This window comes from Argopecten irradians, chromosome 11, assembly GCF_041381155.1.
Source record: "Argopecten irradians isolate NY chromosome 11, Ai_NY, whole genome shotgun sequence".
NCBI classification, from domain to species: Eukaryota; Metazoa; Mollusca; class Bivalvia; order Pectinida; family Pectinidae; genus Argopecten; species Argopecten irradians.
In genome coordinates this window covers 37,333,827-37,342,904 of record NC_091144.1, presented here as the reverse complement: position 1 = coordinate 37,342,904, position 9,078 = coordinate 37,333,827, and the positions used below count along the sequence as shown (strand labels likewise).

Genomic DNA, 9,078 nt, shown 5'->3' with positions numbered 1-9,078 from the left:
ACTATATGAACAAGGTGAGACACTCCGATACTTCAACTGTGGAACGGAATAGGAACTCTTCAAGCGAGCAGTTGCAAGAAGCAATCTGATTGGTCAATTAATTTAATTAACCAATCAGATTGCAACTTGCAAAACTGCTTGCTTGAAAGATCAACTTCCGTACCATAGTTGATGCATCGTCCGCTACTTGGATACTTCGTGTCCTGTTTCATTTTCATTAAAAAACCGTAACTTCTCGACAAAAACCTGGCATACATTGCAAAAAGAGGATTCTTAATTAAGGTACGTTGATTGAACGAGCGGACACTCAATATTTTCGTCAAATTTGGTCTAATTTCAAAATGAATTGGAGCGTACCCTCAACTTCCGGTTCATGGAGTGTCTCACCTTGTTCATAGTAGGGGTAGGACATAGTATTTTTCCAAAAACCAGATGCAGACGCCTGTGAGCGATCACACAATTTAGGTATGTTTAGTGCACACGTGTTATAGAAACTCGATCAAATGTTAAATTATATGTATCATTTTTATCAATATTTGACCACTCATTAAATTAATAATAAAAAACCATAAACATTAATTTTGATATTTTAGCCTTGAAACGTCTGTAAAAACATTCACATATAGTATATGACTTTTATAATTATAAAAATAATGCACTTTTGATATTCAAAATATTTCCAAATCAATTTTGTAATTTTGGTGTAGATTACATGTGATATGCACGAGCTGAATTTTCCTCCTGAAACATACATCTGTCACATATTGATATATTGATTAAGCTATAATTCATTTTTGTTTGTTACGAGCATTTTCATTGGCTTAAAAATTTACTTTATCAGCCCATAAAGGAAAAAATGGCGTCGCCGTTTGTAACGTCGCTTCTGATTGGCTGAGATGACGGCGTAATAATTTCATAGACAAAAGAGTCCCAAAATGAATTTTAAATGTTGAAGAGATTATCTTTAGTAAATTGAATTATAAGGATTAATTTGAATAGATTTTTTTATGTTATGGAGATATAACACAAAAATCTGAGTGTACTCTCATCATAAACCGCTTCGCGGTCTATTTAGAGTACACTCAGATTTTTGTGTTATATCTCCATAACATAAAAAATCTATTCAAGTTAATCCTTAAATATGACAAGCCAATCTACCATTTATTGAAGGGGCAAAGTATATCCCATATTTAATCGAATTATAAAATTATTAAGATATCTTACTATTTTTTGGGTCTTTGTTGAAATCTCGTTTCTATTTAAGATATGTACAATGTACTATATAAGATATCTTAAAATGATCAATTAAATGAGACATCTTATATACGACAAAAGCTATCTTATACAGAATTCATTTTAAATTTCATACAAAATATATCATACATCATATAATATATCTTGTGTAGTATATAGGATATTTGATATATTATATCAGATAATTCATATAATATATTAGATATCTTATATCGCAATCAAGATATTTTAAATATACATAAAATGTATATTGAAATGAAGAACCGACATTGCTCTTTGAATAAATGTAAACGAGACAACGACACAGGAGAAGTGTTACACACATATATGCAGCATACTAAATTTACTGTAGAGGACTCATAAATGCCCCAAATCAGCATAATAAGCTTAGAAAGCTTAAACAATGATGCAATATTAGCAATATTAAGAAAGGGGATCACACTATAAAACAAATAATTATTAATTCATATCACTTCTAATAATAGTATTCCACTTGCAATAAACGAAAATACAGAAAATACTAGTATTTTTGTTGGAAATGTATGAAAAACTATTTTGAGTAAGGAATGTTTTGGATGGTGGGTACGAAAGGGAGGACAAAAACTATTTTACCAAGTCATATTTATACATATACATAATGTATAAGTACAACATAATTTGTATACAAACATACATAAAATTAATTCCCAAATTTTCGAGTTGTTGTGAACAGTTTTTATCACGAGACTATTGTTACTTAAAGTATGGAGGCCCAAGCAAACAAAATGTTACACCGCCAATATTGCGTTTTCTGCCAAAATTGAGTTTCTTGTTGAATTCTCAGTATAACGCACCGTACTTAACAGTTTAATTTTGTTCGTCAGTAATAAAAAAATATCTCGTTTTCATTCTTGTTGCTTCATTTATCTTCTTGTATATGGAATCTACACTCATTGTATTCATTTCAGATATCCAAATGGAGGGACACTATACATTGCCCATTGTCGATTTGACAAAGGCAAAAACACACCGACAGGAGTTGGCAAAGGTAGTTGTGGATGCTCTGGAAAACACAGGATTTTTGTTCATCGACAACGTAGAAGGTGTTGACTTCGATAAGTTGTACACGTGTTGTCGCTGGTTTTTCACGCGCACAGATGAAACAAAAAACAGTCTTGTGCGGAAAATATGGAATTAGGAAAACTCCAATATTTATCGAGGATATTTTCCCGTGGGGAAAGATGAGCCCAGCAGAAAGGAAGGGTTTGAATTTGGAAGAGACATTGATCCAAACGATCCAGAGGTTGTCCCTGGTAACTGGTTTTATGAGCCGTCGGTATGGCCCGAAGAAGATGGTACTTTTCCCTTCAAGCCCTTCTTGTTGAATACTTATGACACTATGCATCAAATCTCTCTGGAGATTTTAAGACTCACTTCGATAGGCCTTGGGATTGACGAGTTGTCATTCGATGAATTATTTTCAAAACGACCATGTTCCACTTTCCGTCTTATTCATTACCCACCTTGGGCAGGAAACCCGCCAAAAAACGCCCGGATTGAGGACGGGAAAGTTGTAACTACTCCAGATCATACAGACTCTAACTTTCTTACGCTTCTGACGACATTCAACTATAAGGGTTTGGAGATTCTCACCTCGGACGGGAAGTGGACAGAGGTGGCGCTACGTCCCGGAAGCCTCGTTATGAATATCGGGGATGTCTTTTCGCGCATGATGGGTGGTCGCTTCAAAGCAACTCGGCACCGAGTGATCGACATTGGAATAGACAGATATTCCGTTCCATTTTTCCTAGAGCCTACGTTTGAGGGAGACATTGGCATGAATTTCATGACAAAAGCGACAGGAGAGGGAGAAGAACACGTTGTTGAAAAATATGGACCTTGGGCTATCTACCAGATGAAACATCTGAAAAAGTACTTTGAGTACAGGAAGCTACCCGATTTTACCACAAACTACTATCAAAGTTTTACCTCATTAAGTTATGGATTTCTGAAGTTAATGCCGGAATTTTTGAAGGTTAAATGGTGCACACGTGTCCTTTTCAAATCATTTTTTCCTATTGAATCTACATACATATGTGTAGTGTAATATAGGTTACAAAAAGTCGAAATACTGGGAATCTAATTAATAACTTCAGCAAGGGGAGGTAATCCAGTCCCTGTGTGATAACGCTGTTATCTACACATTATAGACAAGATATGGTTACAAATTGAGTTATTTTTTTTAATTGACTAGATCATATGATACCATAGTGCTATCTGTCCATACCATTTAAAACCATATTTATCTGACCATACTGCATATCATAGGGTTTTCTTACCATACCGCATAATATCATAGGGTTTTCTTACCATACCGCATAATATCATAAGCTTTTCAGACCATACCGCATACTTTCCTAGGGTTTTCTTACCAAACCGCATAATATCAAAGGGTCTTCTTACCATTTTTCTTACCATACCGCTAAATATCATAATGTTTTTCTTATCATACAACATAATATCATAGGGTTTTCTTACCATACCGCATAATATCATAAGCTTTTCTGACCATACCGCATAATTTCCTAGGGTTTTCTTACCATACCGCATAATATCATAAGCTTTTCTGACCATACCGCATAATTTCCTAGGGTTTTCTTACCATACCGCATAATATCATAAGCTTTTCTGACCATACCGCATAATTTCCTAGGGTTTTCTTACCATACAACATAATATCATAGGGTTTTCTTACCATACCGCATAATATCATAAGCTTTTCTGACCATACCGCATAATTTCCTAGGGTTTTCTTACCATACCGCATAATATCATAAGCTTTTCTGACCATACCGCATAATTTCCTAGGGTTTTCTTACCATACCGCATAATATCATAAGCTTTTCTGACCATACCGCATAATTTCCTAGGGTTTTCTTACCATACCGCATAATATCATAGGCTTTTCTGACCATACCGCATAATTTCCTAGGGTTTTCTTACCATACCGCATAATATCATAAGCTTTTCTGACCATACCGCATAATTTCTTAGGGTTTTCTTACCATACAACATAATATATCATAGGGTTTTCTTACCATACCGCATAATATCATAAGCTTTTCTGACCATACCGCATAATTTCCTAGGGTTTTCTTACCATACCGCATAATATCATAAGCTTTTCTGACCATACCGCATAATTTCCTAGGGTTTTCTTACCATACAACATAATATCATAGGGTTTTCTTACCATACCGCATAATATCATAAGCTTTTCTGACCATACCGCATAATTTCCTAGGGTTTTCTTACCAAACCGCATAATATCAAAGGGTTTTCTTACCATTTTTCTTACCATACAACATAATATCAAAGGGTTTTCTTACCATTTTTCTTACCATACAACATAATATCAAAGGGTTTTCTTACCATTTTTCTTACCATACAACATAATATCATAGGGTTTTCTTACCGTACAACATAATATCATAGGGTTTTCTTACCGTACCGCATAATATCATAGGGTTTTATGATTACACTGCTTGATATCATAGGATTTTCTGATTAAGATTTATTATATTGCATACTATAATAGGGTTATTTAGATCATAATGTATACTAAATTATACTATAGGGTTACTAGTGATATTCTTTATAACATCATATAGGGTTTATCCCATTCTCTATACTCCAGGGGTTCCGATCACTTACGATAACTACACCCCTTTCTCATAGTAAAACTGGAGGCAGCTCAGAGGAAAAAATCTGAACCAATTACAGGCCAGCAAAAATTTTCCATTGAAGACTATAGAGAGAGCGACGCCAAACTTCAAAGCCACACAGTCAATCACAGTGTACCATTATACGGCACTTTTGATGTACATCAAAGGACTAAATTACCTGTTTTGTTCTGTTGCCTCCAGTTTTACCATATGACAGTGCAGGGGTGTAGAGACCGTAAGTGATGATCGGAACCCCTTGAGTTTCAAGGATGGGTATACCCGTGGTTGCTGTAATAGTAGTAAGATGCTCCATCGCCGACAGAGCATAAACGGTACTCATCATTTGAACAATAATTGGTGTGATCAAATCGACGTGAGTGGAAATATATAGTTAGAGCTGCAATACACATCCGTGAAAACGCACAACTTAAAGAACAAATGAACAATGACAATTTTAATCGTTTTAAAAATGTACACATGACATATAATGAACTATATAAGCTATTGAAATTAGAGAACACCAATAAGAAAGAAGTATTATACGTCTGTAAAATGTTAACTTGCCCTCCTATAGAACACAGTACTAGCAAAATATGTGTGAAGTGAGGACAACTTTCTTATGACGTCATTCGGCATTTCGTCACTGAATGTTCTACCACATTCATTCTCAGGGACACGTTTATGGACAAAATAATAAATTACTATGGTGTACAGCCATATCTGACGTTATCACAGATGAATGACGAGAAACTTTTAGTGTCTCTTTTTAAAGCAACACTTGGCGAATATGACTTTGACAATGATGCTGTGGGCTGCGAATTCGCAAACGACTGTATATATTTTGTATATAAGCAGCACAAATTTATTTTAACGCCATAAATCCAAATTTTGGAATTGATACCATAAGATGTCAGGGTGGATACACCCCTATCAAAGAACATTGTATATTTCTTGTATAAAGCAGAGTTGATCTATATTGTATATATCAATTATTAATTTGTTTTCTTTTTCTATATTACACACTCTCATTTTTGAGGAATAAAGATTGATGATGATGATCGTTATATTGGGTTAAGTTGTGTTGATATGGTGATGTAATAAAATCATTGTTTTAAAATACACAATTCATAAAATTCATAGAAGATTATAATCAAGATTATCTTGTTTTTTTTCTTTCTTTTTTTTCTCATATTAGACATTTAAAAAATAGTGTCTATGTGTTTGTAAGTCTGGATCGTTCAATCTCGTTTTAGTAAGCAAAGTTCTAATTCATTCTCTTTGTAACGTTCACGGTACTTTAGGACACAAAGCATGCTACTTTTTCAAAGAACATTGTTTTACGTAAAATACCTCAACAAAATCCGGGTCCTGTATTTTGTACGACATGCACATTAATAAAACAAAAAGATTACGGGTCAAAATATTTATTTCATACTCATAATATATAATATTGCAAATAAAATTCCACACGATTCTTGGATATCAGAAATACTTTAAAGGAAAATTACTCAATGGTGGATAATGGGGGATGATGTCACCAGAAATAAACATTAATCGTTGCTATGGCCAAATTATATGTCACATGTAAATGAGCAATTTAATTTACATATGCAGATGATTATTGCCCTTCATTTTGATTTATTGGTCAAAAATGGTAGTGATTGATACATATGTGTAGATAGATAATATAAACCATCAAAGAAAGAAAGAAGGAAGAGGCATCGTTGCGCCGTATAATTTGACCCCAAAAATATAACCCCGATTTTTCTCCAGTAACATGATGCCCCACCGGCATCCATGATCAAACAGGCAGATGTGCACGGGGACAAAGACTTAGAGATAATATAAGACACATTGCATACATTACGTAAACGTCATCCCCGGGGGCCCGGTTTTACCGGCAGGGGACGTCTAATACCATCACGCCAAGTTTTTGGCGGTCCAGTGGCGAAAGCGAGCCTTTAAAGCCTTATCGGTACATCTGGCTCCGATTTCTCCAAACAAAAGTACAGACTTAAGTAATTAAGTCAAAACTTTAAGTAAGAGGAAAATGACTTAGTCGATGTTTGACTTGTTTGACCTGAGAAATTGGGGTCTGAGTATGTAAATATGCGTAGGACACACGTACAATTTCAAATGGCGCAACATATAGACATGCAAAAAAAGGATAGTATTGGCTGAAAAATGCATGGGCAATTTTTAAGAATTTGACAATTCTTCAGGGCCATTATCTAACAAAGAAATGTAAAAAAGGAGACATTTTCTGGAACATATAGGGGATATTTTCAAATTCGAGGGGCCAAAGGGGCTCTCCAAAAATAACCCTGGACATGTCATTCTAGTGTTCATATACAGTTTATTTTTTCATCAATGTAGTCTCTAGTGTATGTAAACATCACAGGTCTCCGAATGCACGAATCAAGGTCTCCGAATGCACGATAACTCTGATATGATACATCTAAATCAATGAATTATATACATCAAATAAATATATTGATTTTATTTTTGGAATTATTTTCACTTCTACGTACAGTACAGACAAAGAAAGAGAACAATTCACCATAATAGTTACCAAACAAAAGTATTTCATGTGTACCAATTTTACATATTTACAATCACATTTATACACACCCTCATGTACACACAGAATTATATATACCTAAGAGTTTACTTAAAGGGACAATTCGTTCAGGCTAATTCTTTTACATAACCAAGAAGCAAAATATGGCATAAATGTATTGTTCTACATTTCTTATGAAACATATAACATAAAATATTGACAAATTCCACGTCATTGTTTAGTATTTCAATTAATATCGTTGAAATAAAATCATTGGTCAAATACGATTAATAGTACACTATGGCCGCTGTACCCATGCCATGAGCCAAGTCAACGATAAGCAAATAAACTACATAACCACTGAGGGTGATGACTATGGTTTTTAAGCAAAGATAAATACCTATAAGGTAAACCACACTGTCATGAGCCTTTGAGCAGTTTTCTAGGACAAAAGTATGCCATTACTCTACGAGCAAGGGACAGGTTATAACAAAAGTCGAAACACAATAATGGCGGAAACGGCGATTTTTGAACATCTCAACATGGTCACACTGAGGGCAAGGTGATTAAATTTAAAGGACCGCTGAATGTAAGTTTTAACCGAAAACGAGACCGAACACCCCTAAGCAACGCACGAAATAAAAACCGGACGAAACGAAATACCGCAACTGACGTTCCGACAAACCAATAGACGCGGACGATAATAAACCGAAAAGGGAAATCTACCGAATACGAAGCGCCCGACACACACCCTGTCACCGAGAAATTGGTACGAAGAAGCGAAAACTTTGAGCACGCGAAACCCGCGAAGAACGACTACGATTGCGTCATAACTTGCTAACAAAAGTTAAACTGAACATTACTCAACAGCAAACGAGACAAGCGCCCGACATACACACCCTCCACGTCCTTACCGCTCCACCGAGGGCCACCGACCTGGGTAAGCCGGACACACGTGCGGCATACAACAACCATCCGAAGTTCGAGACCACAATGTACGCGAAGACAACCGACTCTGCCGAATGGGAAACACCGACAGAACCTAGAAGAACCGCGAAACTGACTTAAGACGACACACAAACGATACAAAGGGCCGCTATGTAGCTAATCGAAATACCGAACCGAAAGGACGAACTAAACACGGAAAGTAATTGCGAAAAGCAATCACGACAAACCGCCAAACACACCCGAAGAGGACACGAGGCAAGACCGGAACGCGAGAGAAACAACCGATCACAAGATTCAAACCACTGAGACGACCGATCGAAACGAACACCGACGCCACCTCGAGATACTACTAAACCAACCGACGCGATCGACGAACATCCAACCTAGAAAACCAAAGGAACCCGCAAGAAGGAACAGGAGAACCAACACGATCGAAGACTGCGAGGGAACCTGAACACCGAGCAGACTATAACAACAGACCTATTCGAGTAACAAAACCGACTTTTCAGAAAACCCGACGACGATAAAAAGACGTGCGGAAAAAACCGACTGATCTAATTTCCATTAGAAACTGGTTTTTTCCGAAATATGTACAAATTTTAATGTTCTCTT

The 9,078-nt window shown here is 35.9% G+C and overlaps 1 pseudogene; it reads left to right on the top strand.

Annotated features, from left to right (window-relative positions):
• The first annotated feature begins 2,160 nt into the window (after positions 1–2,160).
• On the top strand, positions 2,161–4,730 carry LOC138335466 (uncharacterized; annotated as a pseudogene).
• Positions 4,731–9,078: the final 4,348 nt, after the last annotated feature.